This window comes from Rutidosis leptorrhynchoides, chromosome 2, assembly GCF_046630445.1.
Source record: "Rutidosis leptorrhynchoides isolate AG116_Rl617_1_P2 chromosome 2, CSIRO_AGI_Rlap_v1, whole genome shotgun sequence".
NCBI classification, from domain to species: domain Eukaryota; kingdom Viridiplantae; phylum Streptophyta; class Magnoliopsida; order Asterales; family Asteraceae; genus Rutidosis; species Rutidosis leptorrhynchoides.
The window spans coordinates 411,975,562-411,999,143 of NC_092334.1; positions in this window are offsets into that span (position 1 = coordinate 411,975,562).

A 23,582-nucleotide genomic window follows, 5' to 3' on the forward strand; every position below is an offset into this window, starting at 1 on the left:
TCTTTTTGGGATATGTATTAGAGATGTATAGATCTTTGAACTTTCTTGACGAATGGTTTCTACGAGACTCTAGGCAGAGGGTTTTGATTTCCAATTTAAAGGGTCCTATGGCTCAAGCCCCTAGATCTGAAATGGACATTCGAAGGGAAAGGGGTGATTGGAAGCTTATATAATACGACAAGTATCCTAAAATGGAAAACACTCTTTAAGTAGAAACTTTCTAAGTATAGAAACTTACTAAAATAGGGAACCTACTAAAAATAGGAAACTTTCTAAAAATAGAAACTTACTAGGAATAGAAACTTAGTGAAACAAACTATACATAAACACGTACTTAAACTCAAACATGAGCAAAACACTTAACTACTCTTAAATGTCAATAGGTTGACTTTTCTGCTCACTCGTTCAACTCTCTATTCCGAGGAATAACTCTCTCTCTCTACTTACTAAGGTGAATTCATAGCCCCTCTTTACTGCTAGCAAACTTACTTACTTTTGGGGTGAGACACATGCTGTTTTTACCTTTTACACTTTAGACACAAGTACCAAACTGTTAAACTATGCTATACCCGGCTATGTCCGACTAAGTCCCTACAGTGATATTTTTAGTTGCTGCGACATGCTTAATTATTGGGGGTAGGCCTATCGGAAGTAACGTCCCCGATACATTTGACTCAGTCTTTGTATTACTTGATAATGAAATTAAAACCGACAAGGACAGACACAACTTATCATGGGGCAAACTTAAACGTTTAGTCTAAATATCACGCTTTGGCATAACTTTAGATCCTGCGGGAGATCAACTTTACAAACTAAATCTTGTGGTCTAAAACAACGGTCAAACTTTTGTTAAACCTATGAATTTCACTCAACCTTTTTGGTTGACACTTTAGCATGTTTTGTCTCAGGTGCTATTTGATTCAAGCTTACTTATCTACTGCTTATGTGATGCTATTTGGACATAGGATCAAGAGATTATCGCATATTTTACTATTGCATTTAAACATTTACTTTATTCTTTTGTAACGACATTTCATTTTCCGCTGTGTACTCATTAAAGTTAATTTTCTCATTTAGTATTGTTCTCGTTATTATAATATGTTGGTATATTTTGGTATTAAGTCACATTTCGCCCAGGCCCTAACTGGGGGTGTGATATATAAGGTATATGATATGCGTGTTATTGGAAAGCTGGCGAAAAATTAATAACTTTTCATTTAGAAATCACGTGATTTTGATGAACGGATTAAAAGATATAATCAACTGAATTATGGTTAACGTTAATTGAAATTGTGTTTGAAACTGTAAATTAATATTTAAACAACTTGTCTATGAGATTGATAAATTGGATTTTTAGATATTACTAATCGAGTAAATGAATTTCTATATAAGGCACGTTTTGTCTTGTTGAACAATTGTCAAAGTTGACTGTCTTATCATGTTTTAAAGCTTTATAAACACTATAATCTGATTTTACAAGTATTGGAAAACTATGTGAAATAATAAATCATGTTCGATTGCCATGATAATTCAAATATAATATAGCTCCTGAAATAAATAATAGTTTGAGGTTGATAAACTATAAATTCGTTCAATTATCAAGACTTATACTATGTTAATAAACATGTATAGATTTAAAGATCATATTGGGTCAGGTTGACTTTTGAGATGACTTTTGTTAACTTCTGCATGTCGGTCTCGAGCATTAGGATTGTGATACACTATGACCTGACCTAGCTTGTTAGGCATGTATTGACCAACATATGTTCTCTAGGTTGAGATCTACGGTTATTTTATATTCCGAGTTTCGATCACATTTCGGTGATTGACTGATGTTAAAGCGGAGGGGTACGAAATATACTATTATTTTTATTACAAAATACGATACAAATTACACAAGTTTTATTATTTATCTACAGATGGGATATACATAAACTATGCTACAACACTATAGGCAGTGTACCTAATCGTAGTGTAGTATAGTTTTTAGTAAGTCCGGTTCGTTCCATAGGGAGCTAGTGATTACGTACACTATATTTTTAACAACTATATTTATATAAAATATATATAATTATATATAGTAATATTATTATTATAAAAGGGGGGTTTTACCGTTTAATGACCGGTTTGTCGATTTTATATTTTAAGCGTAAAGATAAACGACGATAATATAAATGACAGAATTTAGATTGTGATAAAGTAAATTGCAGTAATTAAAATGACAGTAAATAAAGGTACGATGAGAAATACAATAAAAGAATTATGCTTATTTAAACTTCCGTAATCATGATGTTTGACGTTTTGATTTTAATTTATTACTCAGGGTTAATTGTCCTTTATCCTGGATTATTTGAAACCTATCTAGTTTTTGCCCATAATAGTCCTTCGGTCATAATTATAAAATGATCGTCAAATTAACCTTATTCTCGAAGTTAAATATTCCAATTAATTAGGGATTTAGACTGTAACAAGGTTTTAATACTTTGTTAATAATTACACCAGGTTATCGACTGCGTGTAATTCAAGGTTTTAATACTTTGTTAACAATTACACCAATTACCCTTGTATGTAATCCACCCCTATTTTAATTAGTCCATGATACATTAATTTATTCACTTGGCCATAATGAATAATCAATTACCCAATCCAATTGATTAATTAAATGATTGTAAACGATGTCGTATAAACGTCACTAAATAGGACATTCGTAATCATTTTAATAATTATTAGATTAACTAATTTGAAGATAGGTTCGACAGGTTCCAATGAGTTTTCATTCAATTAGACAATACCCTCCACCTATTAATAGTTAATAGTTCAGTGTTCACAAGTGTCGGTCTTTTGTCCAAACCCTAATTATGGTACAAAATCCAATAACCCCGTCTTAATATTTAGCCAAACATCACGATTACTTCAGCTCAAATAAGCATAATAATAACTTAGTTACGATACATTAATTGAAAAAGGAAGAACATAGCTTACAGTGATTATTTATCGCGTAGCGTTACACGGACAGAGTTTCGACTTTAAAACCCGTAAAACATTCTTACAATAACCTTATTATTATTAACTTAAAGTTAAAATTAAAATTATAAAATATAAATATATATAATTCTTTACAGAGGAAGAAAGAAAATTGAGGTGTACATAATTCGCAGAAAACTGGCCAATTTATAGGACATGGCCTGCTACAGGGTTCCATGAAATTGCATGGTTTTAAAGCTTCCAGGCCATGCGATCGCATGGCCAGCTGGATCTGATCACATTGAGTTTAAAACGTGGGCGGCTGCTGATTAAATTAATATATAATATAATATATATAATTATATATAATTATATATATATTATATTATATTCTTGTGCATAGTTGACTCGTAATTTTAGGTCCGTTGACTCGCACATTTACGCCATGTTTATTTCTCGGTTCCGGATTTTTGAACGTCCTTTCGTATGCTTAGATATCTTGTACTTTGCGTTCCGCGGCTTGTACTCTTGTAATTTTTAGATGTTTCTTATCAATAAATTGAACCACTTGGATTGTATCTTATACATTTGAGTTTTTTGGTCATTTGCGTCTTCAAATCTTCATTTTCGTCTTCATTCTTCACACTTATTTATTTAAACGAATATTACATAAAAATAGAACAATTGCAACTAAAAACTTTACATATTGGGATGATATTGCGACTAAATATATGTTCATTTGGAGCACTATCAATGACCTTATGTGCTGCTACGGTGAGTTTCATTTGCTCCCTTTTTAATTGCTTTTGCAATCTATATTTTTGGGCTGAGAATACATTCACTTTATTTTAAACGCAATGGATACAAGTACATACTAAATTCTACACCGAGTTTGAACCGAAAATCCCTTAGCTTTGGTAACTAGTAACTGCCGGTTATAAGAACTGGTGGGCGTGAGTAGTTATATATGGATCCATAGGGCTTGACATCCCAGTCCGTTCCAGGTATAGAGACTCTAGCCTGAACTATAAATCGGACGTATGCTATTTGAGTTTAGTACACGTTGGTTTGCATGTATTGTACATGTTAGTTTCATGTATGTTAAAACATGGGTACTTATTATAACATTAAAGTTTAGTTACCAGGGTGCTCAATTTTGTAGAATCTTTTGATAAACGTTTCTGGATGAAACAACTGAAATCTTGTAATCCACCATTATATACAGATTATGCGCAACATTAAAACTATGAACTCACCAACCTTTGTGTTGATACTTTTAAGCATGTTTATTCTCAGGTTCCTAGAAGTCTTCCTCTATTTGCTTATACGTTATACAAGCTATGTGCATGGAGTCATACATGCTTTATTCGAGAAAACGTTGCATTCACAAAATCATCACCATGTATCTTATTTTGACTGCATTATCAACGGAGTTGTATTGCCTATTATTTACGGTGATTGTCTATATGTAGAAATCATAAAACCTCAAAAACCTTGGAATTTGATATTCAATTATGGTGTGCCTTTCAAAAGAATGCAATGTTTACAAAACGTATCATGTAGAGGTCATTACCTCACTGTGAAATCGATGAATGATGTATTCCTCCAAATGGATTTGGACGGTTTATCACATTGGATATAAGCATATGCTGAATAATTTCACAATAGATTATCCTACAAATAAATAGGTGTGTCAATGGTTTACCATTTCCTTCCCATTTGGATCATGAATGACCGTCAGAAAAGTAGGTAGTCTTTTAGAAAAATCCATTCAACTCTATTATTTGATCAATCAAATTAATACATATTAGTTAATACAAAATTCTATTACATTTATCAATTATAAATTGATACATGAATAAATAATACATGAAACTTAAAATCAATAAAAGATTATCAACAATGAAAAACATAGTGAATGAGAAGGTTTTTGCTTTCTAATCTAATATACTATTCCTCATAATTCCTAATATCACAATATATTTGAATCTTTTACATCTCTACACAATGATGAACTAAGAACCATCAATCATCAAAAATTAATATCATAAACTAAGTAACAATGTTTATGATAAACTATTAAAGTAATCTTCAAGTATTACAAAATCGTCCAGGTAGTTGTCTTTAGTTTTGTTATTTATGTAATCCAAAATAATATTTTGTACAACAAAGTCATAATACTAACTTTGGTTAGTAAACCCTATTTAAATACCAATTTATACTAATTAAGTCAGGATTTATATATATTAAACATTTATTCTTATCCAACAACTAACATACATGCAACTTATAAAAATATCAAAATAAATAAATCAGTATAACTTTATCTACAAAATGATGATCATGTTTATATTAATTTAAAATTAGGATCTTTAAAAACCCTAACAGCAAAAAAAATTTATATATAGTCATATTAAACTAATTATTAAATAAACAACTTTCTATACAAACAAAGCATATACAACTCTTGATTTAACAAATAAAGTAGAAAGTGATGGAAAAAATTGTTTACTTACAATTAAATGAAGTACAAAGTGATGGTAATTTTTTTTGTCTTACAGTGAAATTTAATGTCTGTTTATTTTCCAAAAACACCTTTCAAGAAAGATATTTTTTGCTTCTTAGTGTAGGTGTCTTGATATTCGTGTGGTTATAACATTAATTACTACAACAACATTAATCTGTCAATCGGTTTTTGTTTAATTTTGGGCTAATTTTTTTTTTCGCTAAATTTAGGCCCACTAATATTTTAAAACCACAGTTTCAGTTTTATTTTTGTCCAATATAATAAAGTCCTTAAAAAATATTCCTGTTTATTTTAGTCCAATAAAAAAGGCCCTTTTACTGTGCTTAACTTTTACTGTAAAATAAAAAAGGTAGCTGAGATAAAAAAAAACATAGTCCGTATGTTTGTTTCCCTTGACTTCTTCAAAATCTTTCGACCTTCGAAAATGGTTTTGTGCTCAAGGAACACAATATACCTGTAAGTGTCATCTTCTTTTTTTAAGTACTTTTTTCCATATCTACTTCGATTTCATACTATCTATAGTATTTGTAAACGTCTTTATTTGTTCCAGATGTTATATTGTTATCTATTTTATTAGATTTGTTAGGGTTTGTAATGGCTTTTCTATTAGTTTCTTAATAATTTTCCCATGTTAAATAAATTGCTAATTGATGAATGCATGCATCCTTCCAAGTAGTTAAATCGGCTTTGTAATTTCAATTTTGAAGTATAAATTCGTATATTGTTTTTACACGGGAAAGATACTTCTATCAGACACTTTTAATCCGAATATTATTTTATTCCAGTATATATGTCTGTTGATAATATTAGCTAAAGAATCTATATATTCTTCTAAATTTGTAAAAATATAAGCTTTAATTTTTAACTTTGTGATGTGTTTTTTTATTAAAATAAGATTTTGTTTTTACAAATCTTTATCATTAATAATTATATTATTTAAATTACATTGTAACTTACATATGTTCTTAAAATATACACACATTAATATTTACTAGAGAAATTTTTTATATTATATACTCAGAACTTGATTGTATAAATTTATTTCATTTAAATTCCTAGACAGATATACTCAACCAATGGAACAAACTTTTCTGGCTTCCTTCTTTTATTATCAAGTTTCGGTGCCTGTATGAGCAATTACAGGTATTACGATGGTAACTTTTTTAAATACACAATTTTACTTGTAATGTTATCAAATTTATATAATCACAAGTGCAAATAATACTGTCTAAAACAAAACTAAACGTTAATTTGCAGACTATGCCGCATGATTATGCAAACAACTACTTCAGGAAAACAAAAACCTCCAAGTTAATGAACATATTTAATGAATCCGATTATGAATCTGCACTTGAATTGAAGTGGATAGGAGATGATCTCACTTTTTCAATTGGCTGGAGTCAGATTGTGGAAGATCTTAAGATTACCAAGAAACACATACTGCGAATCACATTACTTGATAGGAAAACATTTGATTTGGCTGTGTTTAATGATGATTTGGTTGAAATTCATGTTCCAGAACATCGACCGCCAATGTTCATTAAATGGTTGCTGGATTGTCATGATCCAAGCATAGTATACTTATCAGTTACATTTAGGTTTACAGTGACTTAATTTTTTAATTAACCTATATATTATTAACTACATTTATCTTGATTTGTTACACAACTATTACCTTTAAAGTGGGCTGACATCACATATCACAATACAGTTCCTCCTTCTGAAGTCTTTCTTAACACCACAACAGTTAATCGTTCGATCATAGAGATCGGTTCTGATGGTGTGCATATAATGTTTACAACCAGATGGAGAAGTTTTGTGGAAAAAATAAAGCTCCAGCAATTCAGCATTTTGATCTTCAAGCCTGTAGACAATGATAATTTTCTATTTATAAGCTTTCTTAGAACTAACCTGCATGATAAACATTCAACCACTCCTATGAATGCAGCTTCTACTTCTGTTGTACTAAAACATCAGCACAATGAAGTTCTTTCAAATCTATTGTGGAAGATCGTTTTATCAAGTTTAAAATCCTAAACTCAAGATGCTTTGTATGATTCTTCTCCTTTTAAATTACTAATTTGCTCAAACTCAATTTCACTAACACATTTTTATTCTTAATATTTAATTTAATTATAAATTCGAACGAGTTCCACAAAGATTTCATTATGATTCCACCTAAGTTTTTATTTGACTTTTTAATAAAAGGTTTTCTAATGATGTACTTTTTATTTGGTTTTATATAGCGTATTCCACCTAAGTTCTATAAGATTCCTGGAGTTAAAAATGGTGGTTCTGTGGACATTGTTAACGCAGATGGCGTTAAAGTGACGTGGTGCTTCATACCTCTTAAAGGTTCAAAACCACCAAAGTTGAAGATTTCTGGTGGCTGGCTGCCTTTTCTGCAAAAAAAACAACCTAGGAGTTGGTGATGAATGTGAAGTTGTCTACACGCCGAGTAAATCAATGTTTGTGCTTAAGAATGTGACAAAGATGGTGAAAAGATCAAGTGGGCGAAGGAATATTAGTCGGTGAAAACATGATGTTTGTGTTCCTTTTTTATGAAACTGACCCAAATACATGTCATAATTTTTTGTCAAATTATCTTACTAATGGTAAGTTAAAACTATGTGATATTAGTTTTATTTTGCTACTTATTAAAACTTTTAGTGTGAAGGTATTATTATAATGTTCATGGAATGGTTTAAATTTGTATCATATTTTGATTTTTGGAAATATATTAACCATGTTTTGAGCCTGAATACGACTTAATGAATATAACATAAGAATTACCATGTTTTTAAACAGTTGTTACAGATCATCATACCGTACATTTAGATTCAAGAAAATTTCATTGTTATACCTTTCTTTTATTGTTCAATTTAAGTGTATTATGGATGGTACATCTTCAAATATATGAAAGAAAATAAACTTTTGACAAAATTATAAAAAAATGTTACAACATAATTAATCAACATTTTTGTATAGTGTATTCTATGTACTTTACCAATTTAGCCCAAAACATTCTTTTCGATAATGAACGTCTATATTACTTATTTCTGCTACAATATATGATACTATATAACCTTTGCGACTTATTCACCGTGAAAAACATAAGAGAGAGGTTTTAGTATTAAATGGTTTTATGTAGGCCGATTTGTGAATAACCCTTGATTTAAGGCCAACATAAGAGACATGATTGTCTAAACAAAAACCCATACATGTTACAGTTTTTTCTATTTTATTGACCTCAAACTAAAAAACCTGAAATTGTAAAACATACAACACATTAGCCATCTACGTGACTTTATTTAATCTTTTTATTAATTTTTTAAATTGTGTAAGTGCATAGGGAAGGTACCAAGACTTACTTTTTGGAGTACAATATATGTGTATCACCATATGTCAAAATAAAAAATTATTCTTTTCTTAAAAAAAGGCACTCAATTACACACATCTACCAAGACATTTCAATGTATGTGTAGGTTTTTAGAATTTGAAATTTGAAATAAAAAATTCTTAATTCTTTCTCTATAAATTTTGAAATTCAAATGCTAAGATGTACAAACAAATAAAAAAGCCTAAATCTTTCTCTATTCCTCATCTTCTTTTGCAATCACTTTCTTTTTAATATCAAATTTTCTATCTAATTCAAATCAAAATTTCGGCCAGGTTTATTTTTTTTTCTCATTTATGCTTCATAAACATTTCTTCATAGTGATTTTTTTAATGATATTGTAATATCCGGCTTTAAGTTTTAGCTTATTAAAAATGTTTAAGATTGAAATATTCGGCAATTAATTGACTTTTTCCAATGTTTTTTTGACAATTGTCAATGTTCTGTTTTCTACTTTCACTCATGTCTCCTTTGAACTTTTATCATGAAATGTCCCGTTCATATTGATTATAAACGTTCCATATTAATTGATTTCGTTGCGAGGTTTTGACCTCTATATGAGACGTTTTTCAAAGACTGCATTCATTTTTAAAACAACCATAACCTTTATTTTATCAATAAAGGTTTTAAAAACATTACGTAGATTATCAAATAATGATAATCTAAAATATACTGTTTACACACGACTATTACATAATGGTTTACAATAGAAATATATTACATCGACATATGTTTCTTGAATGCAGTTTTTACACAATATCATACAAACATGGACTCCAAATCTTGTCCTTATTTTAGTATGCAACAGCGGAAGCTCTTAGTATTCACCTGAGAATAAACATGCTTTAAACGTCAACAAAAATGTTGGTGAGTTATAGGTTTAACCTATATATATTAAATCGTAACAATAGACCACAAGATTTCATATTTCAATACACATCCCATACATAGAGATAAAAATCATTCATATGGTGAACACCTGGTAACCGACATTAACAAGATGCATATATAAGAATATCCCCATCATTCCGGGACACCCTTCGGATATGATATAATTTTCGAAGTACTAAAGCATCCGGTACTTTGGATGGGGTTTGTTAGGCCCAATAGATCTATCTTTAGGATTCGCGTCAATTAGGGTGTCTGTTCCCTAATTCTTAGATTACCAGACTTAATAAAAAGGGGCATATTCGATTTCGATAATTCAACCATAGAATGTAGTTTCACGTACTTGTGTCTATTTTGTAAATCATTTATAAAACCTGCATGTATTCTCATCCCAAAAATATTAGATTTTAAAAGTGGGACAATAACTCACTTTCACAGATATTTCCTTCCTCGGAAATAAGACTTGGCCACGGATCGATTCACGAACCTATACAAATATGTACATATATATCAAAATATGATCAAAATATAATTACAACCATTTTTATTATGTTTTAAAGATTTGAGTGTATTAAGTCAGCTGTCCTCGTTAGTAACCTACAACTAGTTGTCCACAGTTAGATGTATAGAAATAAATCGATATATATTATCTTGAATCAATCCACGACCCAGTGTATACACGTCTCAGGCTAGATCACAACTCAAAGTATATATATTTTTGTAGAGTGTCTGTGGTTGTTCCAAATAATATATATACATGGGTCGATATGATATGTCAAAACATTTGCATACGTGTCTATGGTATCCAAAGATTACATAATATATTAGAATACATGTATAATACAATATAAGTTAGCTAGGATATGATTTGTATAGATTTGTTAAACATTTCCCGTAGCTAAAAAGATCAAAAATATCCAATCTTGTTTTACCCATAACTTCTTCATTTTAAATCCGTTTTGAGTGAATCAAATTGCTATGGTTTCATATTGAACTCTATTTTATGAATCTAAACAGAAAAATTATAGGTTTATAGTCGAAAATATAAGTTACAAGTCATTTTTGTAAAGGTAGTCATTTCAGTCGAAAGAACGACGTCTAGATGATCATTTTAGAAAACATACTTTCACTTTGAGTTTAACCTTAATTTTTGGATATAGTTTCATGTTCATATGAAAAATCATTTTTCCAGAAGAACAACTTTTAAATCAAAGTTTATCATAGTTTTTAATTATCCAAACCAAAACAGCCCCCGGTTTCACTACGACGGCGTATATTTGATTTTATGGTGTTCATCGTGTTTCCAGGTTTTAAATCATTAAGTTAGCATATCATATAGATATAGAATATGTGTTTATTTGATTTTAAAAGTCAAGTTAGAAGGATTAACTTTTGTTTGCGAACAAGTTTAGAATTAACTAAACTATGTTCTAGTGATTACAAGTTTAAACCTTCGAATAAGATAGCTTTATATGTATGAATTGAATGATGTTATGAACATCATTACTACCTCAAGTTTCCTAGATAAAACTACTGGAAATGAGAAAAGTAGATCTAGCTTCAAAGGATCCTTGAATAGCTTGAAAGTTCTTGAAGCAGAATCATGACACGAAAACAGTTCAAGTAAGATTTTCACTCGAAATAAGATTGTTATAGTTGTAGAAATTGAATCAAAGTTTGAATATGAATATTACCTTGAATTAGAAAGATAACCTACTGTAAATAACAAAAAGGTTCCTTGATCTTAGATGATTACTTGAAGTGGATTAGAAAGCTTGGAAGTAAACTTGCAAACTTGGAAGTATTCTTGATTTTTATGAAACTATACTTATGGAATTTATGAAGAACACTTAGAACTTGAAGATGGAACTTGAGAGAGATCAATTAGATGAAGAAAATTTAAGAATGAAAGTGTTTGTAGGTGTTTTTGGTCGTTGGTATATGGATTAGATATAAAGGATATGTAATTTTGTTTTCATGTAAATAAGTCATGAATGATTACTAATATTTTTGTAATTTTATGAGATATTTCATGCTAGTTGCCAAATGATGGTTCCACATGTGTTAGGTGACTCACATGGGCTGCTAAGAGCTGATCATTGGAGTGTATATACCAATAGTACATACATCTAAAAGCTGTGTATTGTACGAGTACGAATACGGGTGCATACGAGTAGAATTGTTGATGAAACTGAACGAGGATGTAATTGTAAGCATTTTTGTTAAGTAGAAGTACTTTGATATGTGTCTTGAAGTCTTTCAAAAGTGTAAGAATACATATCAAAACACAACATGTATATACATTCTAATGGAGTCGTTAAGTCTTCGTTAGTCGTTACATGTAAGTGTTGTTTTGAAACCTTTAGGTTAACGATCTTGTTAAATGTTGTTAACCCATTGTTTATTATATCAAATGAGATGTTAAATTGTTACATTATCATGATATTATGATATATAATATATCTTAGTATGATATATATACAGTTAAATGTCGTTACAACGATAATCGTTACATATATATCTCGTTTCGAAATCATTAAGTTAGTAGTCTTATTTTTACATATGTAGTTCATTGTTAATACACTTAATGATATATTTACTTATTATTTAACATAATTAACCAACTGTATCAATATCTTAATATGATTCATATGTACCTAGTCAGACGTTGTTATAACGATAATCGTTATATATATCGTTTTCGAGTTTCTTAATTTAACAGTCTCATTTTTATGTATATAACTCATTGTTAAAATACCTAATGAGATACATACTTATAATAAAATCATGTTAACTATATATATAACCATATATATGTCATCGTATAGTTTTTACAAGTTTTAACGTTCGTGAATCACCGGTCAACTTGGGTGGTCATTTGTCTATATGAAACCTATTCCAATTAATCAAGTCTTAACAAGTTTGATTGCTTAACATGTTGAAAACACTTAATCATATAAATATCAATTTCATTTAATATATATAAACATGGAAAAGTTCGGGTCACTCCATATCATAGGTTATACGTAAATGATGCAAACCAAAGTGTACATAAATGTTAGTTGCAATCCAAAGTGGCACAAAATTGTCCGTTTCTTGCATAATCAGAATTTCAGACCCGAAGACATCACCAAAAAATTGTGTTGGCTATTTGAAATGAAGTTACAAAGTATGATACAAGACTTCAAAGAGAATCATGTCTTTGGCGAGGTTGAAAAAGGTATTTTCAATGAATATCTTCATATTCTGTAATTGTATATTGACTAAAACTATAACTTTTTTTAATAGAAGTCTAATGATTTAATTTTTTCACTGCAGTTCACAACTAAATTTTTTAACGACCCGTCCTAATCCATCTTGACGAATACATTACATTTGGTTATATCGCGAGGTACTTGACCTCTATATGATACATTTTACAAACATTGCATTCGTTTTTAAAAGACAACCTTCCATTACATTGAAATTTGACATCATGCATATCCTTTCATAATATATCTAAACTATGAATGACTTAATATTAATCTTGATAAACTCGACGACTCGAATGCAACGTCTTTTGAAATATGTCATGAATGACTCCAAGTAATATCTCTAAAATGAGCAAATGCATAACGGAAGATTTCTTTAATACCTGAGAATAAACATGCGTTAAAGTGTTAACCAAAAGGTTGGTGAGTTCATTAGTTTATCATAATCAATCATTTCCATCATTTTAATAGACCACAAGATTTTAGATATTTAATTGTACACGTAACCCGAGTACATAATAACACGCGTAACCCGTGAATTAAAATTCATTTATATGGTGAACACCTGGTAACCGACCTTAACAAGATGCATATAGAATATCCCCATCATCTCGGGACTCACATCGAACATGATAAATTGAAGTACTAAAGCATCCGTAACCCGGATGGGGCTCGTTGGGCCCGATAGATCTATCTTTAGGATTCTCGTCAATTGGTGGCAATTATCATAAACACCAATTCTTAGGCTACCTAGCTAAAAAGGGGCATATTAGATTCGATAATCCAACCATAAAATGTAGTTTCGATTATTTGTGTCTATTTCGTAAAACATTTATAAAAGCAGCGCATGTATTCTCAGTCCCAAAAATATATATTGCAAAAAGCATTTAAAAAGGGAGCAAATGAAACTCACTCTACAATATTTTGTAGTAAAAATATTCATACGACAATATTGAACAATTCAGGGTTGGCCTCGGATTCACAAACCTATATTAAGTATATATATATCAACACATATAATTGAAATCGAACAAATTATATATCAATTTTAATAATATATATTATTTCAATTGTTATATTTATATATGTATATATACTTTTATATGTGTTTATATTATTACCTAAAATATATTTATACACTATATGTAATTTAGTTATTATTGTAGTTAATAATATTTCATATAAAAGTATAGTATGTAATATACTCTTTATATATAAATCTCTTTTGTTTGTAATATTAATAATTATAATAATACTAAAATAAGGATAATAATACTAATAATTAGATTTAATAATGATATTGATAATAATAATTTTGATAATAATATTAGTCATTTTATTTGTAGTAGTAATAATAATGATAGTAATGATATATTAAAAATAATGATACATATAATAATGATAATACTAGTAGTAAAAATAGTCATAATATTAATAATAATAATAAAATCATGTTTAATGATAATAATAATAAAAATAATAATAATAATAATAATAATAATAATAATGATACATTTAATAATAATAATAATAATAATGATAAGTTTGATAAAAAAATAATTTTAAATATAACGATAATTTTAATCATAGTGATAACTTTTAAAAAAATGATAGTTTTTAATAAAAAGGATACTTTTAATAATAATGATAGCTCATTTAATCATGACTTAATTATAATTATATTCATAAATATATCTATATATATATCTCTTATTTATAATTGTGCATATAATTAATCTTTTCGATTGTAATTACCTTAACTATGATCATAACCATAATCATTTTTCTTAATATTTCTTAATATAAACTATATCTATTTTTATTTTTTTTATCATAAACATAATATTAATTATTAGTAATAATAAATAATATAATAATAATAATAATAACAATAATAATAAAGATTATAATAATAATACTACTTCAAGAGACTAGGCTTTTAAAGATAAAAACACCGCTGCCCAAGCTCGAACCCGAGACCTCTCACTTAACCAATACACACCACACCACTCAGCTATTCACGTTTTCTCTGATTTATACCCCAGGAATAAAATTATAACCTGTATAATCTGCTGCCCCTTCCTCATCTTCTTCTTCTAAAAAAAAATACGATCGATCAAAAATTAAAACCAATACAACTATAACAACAAGGACTTAGATTTCTTCATTAGAATCCTAATTTGTACATATGTGTTTAAGAAAAAAAAAAGAGGAAGAAAGGAAAAAAAATAAAACAAGGAGTGCAACAGTAGCTGCTGTTCGACGAGTGAAAACAAAAAAAAATTGATTTCGAGTTTAAGATCGTTTCAGAGATAGATCATAACATAAATTATGTTACAAATTATTCCTATAATCATTATAAATTATCAATTTGACTTCAATTAAAACAGATAATTCAAATTTAATCAAAGAATAAATTTTGACTTTTTGATTTAAAAACTTTGACTCAAGAATTAACCCTTGATTTAGCGAATTAGAATTTCAGAATTTGCAAATAGTTTCATTATAAGATTCCTAACACAATAGCAATTTTAGATTTTAATAAATGATTCAAAATAGAGTTTTGATTTCAGACCTTATGTGAGCAAAGCATCGAGGCAGTTTGCAGTCTTTAATTTCCACATTTATGCAGCAGTTTGAAATTGATAATTGATAATGGAAATCAAATTATAATTGCAGAGGAAAGAGGGGGATTAATTTTTATATAAAGCAGTTATGTCTCGACCAAAGCTCACGAGTTAAATAGATGACAAGGAAAAAAAATCGAACTATTGGAGACTGGAAACAGATTCATATATGTTATTAATAATTTTAATTAATTAATAATTATTAAATATATTAATAATAATATTATTGTTAATATTTATAATAATAATAATAATAATAATAATACTAATAATAATAATAAGTAATAATATTGATACTGATAATTATACTTATAAAATAATAATAATAATAGTAATAATAATAATAATAATAATATATCAAACTACACATATTAGATTTAATATCTATATATTATATATTAAAAATAATAGTATTAATAATACTGATATTATTATTAATTGAAAGAAAAAAAATGAAAGTAATAATAATATTACTATAACAACTATATTTTAACTTGTTATTAAATTTAATATATATATATATATTACATATTATTAATCATGTAATATTTAATGATTATATATAATAACTTATTTTGAGTATTAAGTTTTTATCCATTTTAGTCTATATTACATTATACATATAATAATATTTATGTATAGAAATCATATATATATATATATATATATATATATATATATATATATATATATATATATATATATATATATATATATATATATATATATATATATTATATATAGATTCTTTTTAATAACAACCTTTTATCTTGAATAAGTATATTGTTACATATTTAACTCTGATGATTAAGTTTGTATTAAATTATTATATAAATTTATATTTATATATATGTTTATACTTTATCATTTACAACAATTGTTCGTGAATCGTCGGAGGTGATCGAAGGTCAAATGAATCTATGTAAACAGTTCAAAACTTTCTGAGACTCAATATTACAGACCTTTATCAATAATTAGACTTATTTCACGAGGCAATTATTGTAAAGCATGCATTAAAAGTTAAGCAGGAATCTTTACTACTTTTGTCCATTTACCGTTAATTGACACTTTTGTTCTTACTTGTGGATCACTTTAACATTTATTCCGAATATTGTTAAAAATGAAAGATTTCTCAAATCAACGTGGACCTCACAATCGAGACTTATAATAATATATCTGTTAATTAAATCGTTTGATATTACCTTTTAATTCTGTCGATAAGTAGATTAAACATATATTGAAATAAATACATTTATGTAAAGTATTATACATCTATTATTTTGTTAACGTTTTCAATTAATATATATATATATATATATATATATATATATATATATATATATATATATATATATATATATATATATATATATATATATATATATATATATATATCAATTTGCATATAATTCGTTCATGAATCATCGAGTACAGTCAAATGGTAATTGTTACATGAATATAGTTCCAAAAATTTCCGAGACTCAACAGTACGGACTTTGCTTATCGTGTTGGAAACATAATAAGATTAAGTTTGAATTTGGTCGGAAATTTCCGGGTCGTCACAGTACCTACCCGTTAAAGAAATTTTGTCCCGAAATTTGAGTAAGGTGGTCATGGCTAACAATAAAAATGTTTTCATGACGAATATGAGTTGATAAAAAGAGTTTTATTATCATTGAGTAATATGGATAAAATAATTCGATTATTCAAAGAGTACGAATGAAGCTATCACAAAAGATTGAGATAAAGATTTAACTTTTGACGTAGTCACGGAGGATTCCCGGAATTCAAGGAATTTAAAGAAAATCTTCGAAATCTAAAAGATTTGATTCTTCGGTGAATAAGGAAATTAAGATTTCTATAATTAAATACGGTGATCTGCCTCGATTACTCTGTCTGATATTTCCATTATAAATTAAGCTCTTCCGTTCCATTATTCTCACCATTCCTATACTTTCTTTCTTAGTTCATACATCCAAAAGATTGTGAAAAATGCTTAATCCCGTTCTAATCCTTGATATTTTTCTAATTACCATTTCTGTCATCCTTCTTTTCAATCTTCCACCAGAAAAATCTGTTTACTTCTACTATTACCTTGGGATGATACAATTCTTAATTATACCGTGTCTTTATATTGCTATTCGTATTAATATCCACGGTTTGTAACCTCCGTGTTGTTATTGGGATTTATATTTTCTCTTATATTTTGGAGCTCTTTGCCTTTTTATTATCTTCTCGATCTCTAGTAAAGCGAGTAACGGTCCAAAATTCGTAAGTATGGAACTTCGAATGAACTTAATGTTCTAAACAAGAAAGAACGAAATCGCACGATTTGATTTGTCAAATTACCTGAATCACTGAGAATAGAACTATCAAGAATATACTTTCTTGATATGTTCAGAAGTTAAGCAGAATGAAAGAGTTATATAACATGGTACGTGATGACGTTATGATCTGTGAATCATCACGTTCCATTAGAAACTCAGCATGACTTACTGTAATATAATCACGTTGATCAAGTGTCATTATATTATACTAACTCATGCTTCAGTCCCCAACAATACTTCGAAAACATTCATATTTTAAATTCGAATCTTTCAGAATTTAGAAACTACAACAGTTTCCTTTCAGATGCAACACTGATATCGCGAAGAGATAAATGATTTCAAATAAGAATAGTTATGAAAATATCTTTAGAAATATCGAGGATATTTATAATGAAATATACGATGATATCTTAGAATTTCTAATATTGATGGACGATGATGAAGAGGTAATCTTTATAATAAGGTTTATTCGAATGAAAAATTGAAGTTGATTTGCTGGAGTTGTGACAAAATTGGCTAATTTGAAAAGGAATTGCAAAGTTATTTTCGGTAATAACATTGCCAAAGGAGCTAGCACAGATACGTGTTAAACGTTTACTCAGGTTCCGAGGGTTTTCAGGTGCATAACTATATGCATCAATCTTTTCTTCTGTAGATGAAGTGCGGTTGGTTCATCCTCTCGATTGAGGTGTTTTCAAGAATCATGAAAGGTTTGAACGCAGATTGGAATCGTCAAGATACAAATGAGGTTTAAGATGAAATCAAGTGGCAAATTTGAAGAAATATTTAGTTTCATATGTTATAATCAATATTTTAATTCATTTTAATTGTCCAATGTTGGCAGTCCACAATTAGTAATCTAATAATTTATATATAGTTTAATATATAATATTTGAATTAATTAATACGTATTCGTGACCCATTTTATACATGTCTCAGACTCGATCACAACTCAAAGTATATATATTATTGTAGAATCAACCTCAATCCTGTATAGCTAACTCGAACATTACTGCATATAGAGTGTCTATGGTTATTCCAAATAATATATATAGATGCATCGATATGATATGTCAAAACCTTGTATACGTGTCCCGATATTTAAAGTGCGTAAAATAAATAACAGAAATTAAATGACAATAAATAAAATTGCGAGAATTTAAATTGCGATAATTAAATTGCGATAAATAAATGTAATAAGGAATTAACAGTTAGCTAGGAACAGTTAGCTAGGACTTTGTTAGCGTGGATTCTTAACAGAATTTCTCATAGTTAATTTGTTTGTTTCTAACAAATTTTATTTTGTCCAATGTTTTCTTCATTATGCCACTTATTGGATTCTGATAAGTCAAAATCCAAATATGAAATTGAATGAAAATGGTTATTCTGTGGTGAACGAATACGTATATCTTGTGGATGTAAGTAGGATAGTAAATGACTGTTGAATCAGATTCGAAGAATGTACAATGTAACTTATTAATGTGAAATCTAAATATTCCTCGGGTATTACCTACCCGTTAAAATATTTTCACCATTAACAGTTTGTACGAAAGAATTTTTAATTACAATCTTTATAAAAATATACTTACATATATATTTTCTACAGATGTAATCATAGATTTAATGAGTTAATATAATATTAATCTCATTTGATTTACCGTTAGAACTAGAATACATATTCTCTAAAATATTAGAGATTACATAATCGCCCTGAAGAACGAAGCTAATTGATGTAGAACGATACGTAGAACGATGATTATACTCGAGGTACAGAATGAGGTGTTGAGGCATGGATTGTTGATGGTACTAGTGCTGTTTATTGATGGTACTGTTGGTGAAATGTCCCGTTCTTATTGATTAAAAACGTTCCATATTAATTGATTTCGTTGCGAGGTTTTGACCTCTATATGAGACGTTTTTCAAAGACTGCATTCATTTTTAAAACAAACCATAACCTTTATTTCATAAATAAAGGTTTAAAAAGCTTTACGTAGATTATCAAATAATGATAATCTAAAATATCCTGTTTACACACGACCATTACATAATGGTTTACAATACAAATATGTTACATCGAAATCAGTTTCTTGAATTGTAAGACCCTAATCCTATTTCTGACTTTTTAGTTGTTCGGGAAGCCGTCCAGATGTTAAAGGCTGGACGCCGTCCAGAAATTGGGACGCCGTCCAGTTTGTCTGTCGGGCCAGCTGGGTTATTTTAAGATTTTTAGAGGGGCAAAATAGTATTTTCACTTATGGAACGAGTTAAGGCCACAAGATCAGTTCTAGGAGCCTCATTTGCTCTACTAACACCCACACAAACACTCTCATCTTGTTCTAGTGAGAGAGTAAGAGTTTTAGAGAGAGAGAGAGAGGTGGATTTGGAGAAGAAGGAGTCGAATTCTCGCAAAAGCTCGGGTTCTAAAGTTGTTCATCTTGCTCCTAGCTACGTTGTGGTGGTATTGGTAAGCTCAAACTCCGAATTTCATTGTTTAAATTTGATATTCAATTTAGGGTTTTGAGCTAGTTTGTTGTACAACCCTTTTAGATGATGAAATGGGTTTATAGTGACTTGTTATTCTTGTCACTTGGCGAGTTTTGGGTCGGTTGATGTTTTGGCCTTGATTAGGCTTTGATTTGGAGTTTAATCACTTGGATTAGTGATTATGGAAGTGATGGAACCCTTTTTGGGTGAGTTTGGTTAACTAATTTTGAAATGGGTCAAAATTAGGGTTTTGGTGTCAAAATGGGTATGACCCGTGTTTAACACTTGTGTTCAGGTTTAATTGGTGTGTTAGGACCATTTTCACTCGTGTTAGTGATTATTGGTTAGTTATGGCGCGGTTTGTGCTTGGAAGTGCATTTGGGTCGAAATTGCACTAAGGGTAAATTGGGTTGGTTTGTAAGTCAACCCTAATTGTGTTGTGGTATTTGTGATAATGGAATAGGTACTTTCCATTGGCGCGTGGCGGTTTATTTGGAAGCATTCATCAAGGCGACAAGGTGAGTGTTAATATCCTATGTGCATATGTATGTGTAGGATTGGTGCGGGTCGGGGTGAAGTGTTTCTTGGTTATAGAGCTCACTTCACATATAAGTGGATTTGATGGACTTGTGTATAGGTCCAATTGGCACGGTTGTGCATTTTAGTTGGCCACCTTTGGCGGGGTACACAATTTGTGTGTACATTATCACACGCGGTATGATGTGGATTATATAACCCCAATGGCGAAGGGTTAATATTGTGATGCGGACTTAGATATAACCCCAATGGCGAAGGGTAGTATTGTGAGTGGAATAATTATACGTATGTGTATATGGCGTATTTATTTGTGAATGTTATGGTATGAACCATCGAGCCGGTAGTGCCATAATGTGTGTGTGTGTGATAGGATGTGAACCACGAGCCGGTAGCATCGAGTGTGAACCACGAGCCGGTAGCACTATAAAATAATTGATGTGAACCACGTGCCGGTAGCATCGAGTGTGAACCACGAGCCGGTAGCACTATAAAATAATTGATGTGAACCACGTGCCGGTAGCATCGAGTGTGAACCACGTGCCGGTAGCACTATAAAATAATTGATGTGAACCACGAGCCGGTAGCATCGAGTGTGAACCACGAGCCGGTAGCACTATAAAAGAGTATGACTCAATTGCGTATGGTGTGAACCACGAGCCGGTAGCACCATAGCGTTATGGTTAACCTTGGGAGATTTACGCGTTGTTATATATATATATTGTTTTATTGTCGTGATGTAGCTAACCCTCCGGGTGTAGCTTCTTGGCATTGTTCACATCGTCGTTGGTGAAATTATATTTGTTGATGTATCTATAGCTTGTTGCTTAGTGACTACAGTATGCTTAGCTTAGCTTGCCTTATACTTGGATGCTTTGGTATGCGGTATTTGATATTTGTGTGGCGTGTCTATTTTATGCATATATATGTATGTAGTATATTTTCATTCACTAAGCGTTAGCTTACCCTCTCGTTGTTTACATTTTTATAGATTGCACGGATGCGGTGGCTCGGGTAAGCGCGGGGACTAGTGAACTTGCGTAGTTGCTTTAGAAGACTTGCTTTTGGATTTGATTAGGATTGGGTAGCGTGTCCCCAATCCCATGCTCGGTCTATGTTTTTGTATAACTAATGGGTCGAAATAGTCAGTTATGGTATTTTGGGTCGATGTGGGCCCGGTGTCGTAAAACTCGGTTTTTATTGTGAAAAACTCTTAGTTTAAACTATTGTAATATATTGTGAAAGTGTTTTGGTTTAAAAGTGTCGGGAAGCGGGTTTTCGCCCGCGTGAGTTCGAAAAAACTGATCAGAATGTTTTAGTACATCTGGACGCCGTCCCAGTCTTAAGAGCTGGACGCCGTCCAAGCTTTTGGACGCCGTCCAGATCAACTGTTTCAGAAATTTTTTTTTTGTGGAACGTTTTCGGATGGTTAACGGGTTGGGTCGTTACAAGTGGTATCAGAGCATGGTCTAAGGGATTTAGGTGACTTGAGATAGGTGCCTAGACTTAGACTTTTGGGTGTGCTTATTTGTTGCGGGACTTGTAGGATTACGGGTCGGAATGGGAATTTGGTTAGTGCCTTAATTGATAGGTGGACTAACGTGTATATTAATACGTGGATATTATTAATATACGATTGTGTTATGTTTATGTTTATGTTGCGTTGCGAATATCATCGAGCAAGATGGTCGTTGTACTAACGAGGGGATACGATGTGTGTGCGTAATAAGGACTTGCAAACCTTATTTCGGGTGCAAATCGTGTTTAACAAGTGATGTACGACGAGTGTTGAGCAAGATGGGGTGGTGTTATGCGTGTTGTTTTATACGTTCGTGGACTAATCGTTTTGCATTCTTTAGAATGACGACGCGAAACGAGATCGAGACGAATGACGAGGAGTTTAACTCTAGAGTTGCAGCCGCCATTGCGGAGCAAATGAGTGCGTTTCGAGAAGAAATGGATAGGAAGTATTCCGAATTTCGGGGTAGTAGTGAAATGGAGCGTTGTCTTAAGAGCTTCATGAGGACTAAACCCCCGATGTATGATGGGAAACCGGATCCTTTGGTAAGCACAACTTGGATTTCGGATGTCGAAGGGTGTTTTCGTACTATTGATTGCCCTCCCGAGAAAAGGACGAGACTCGCTACTAGTCTGTTGCGGGGCAGGGCAAGGGATTGGTTGGATGGTAAGATCGATCTTGTCGGTGGCGAAACGTTTATGGCCTTATCGTGGAACGAGTTTAAGGAGGAATTCTTCGAGGAGTTCCGGACTTCGGCCGATTTGTGGGAATTGCGTAATGAGTTGCGAAATTTGCGGCAAGGATCTATGGATTTGAATACTCTCAAGACGACCTTTATGGCGAAGGCTCGTTTTTGCCCGGAGTATTTGGGGAATGATCGTTTGTTAATGGGGGATTTCTATCGGACCATGAATGATGACTTGAAAAGTAAAATTAGTCGCGGTCAAGCGAAATCGTTTGCGGAATTATTCAACTTGGCTAGAGGTTTCGAGTCGTATACGCGATCAAAGATGTGTGAACCTTCAAGTAAGAGGAGAGTTGATTCGTACGGCGCCCCGAGTAAG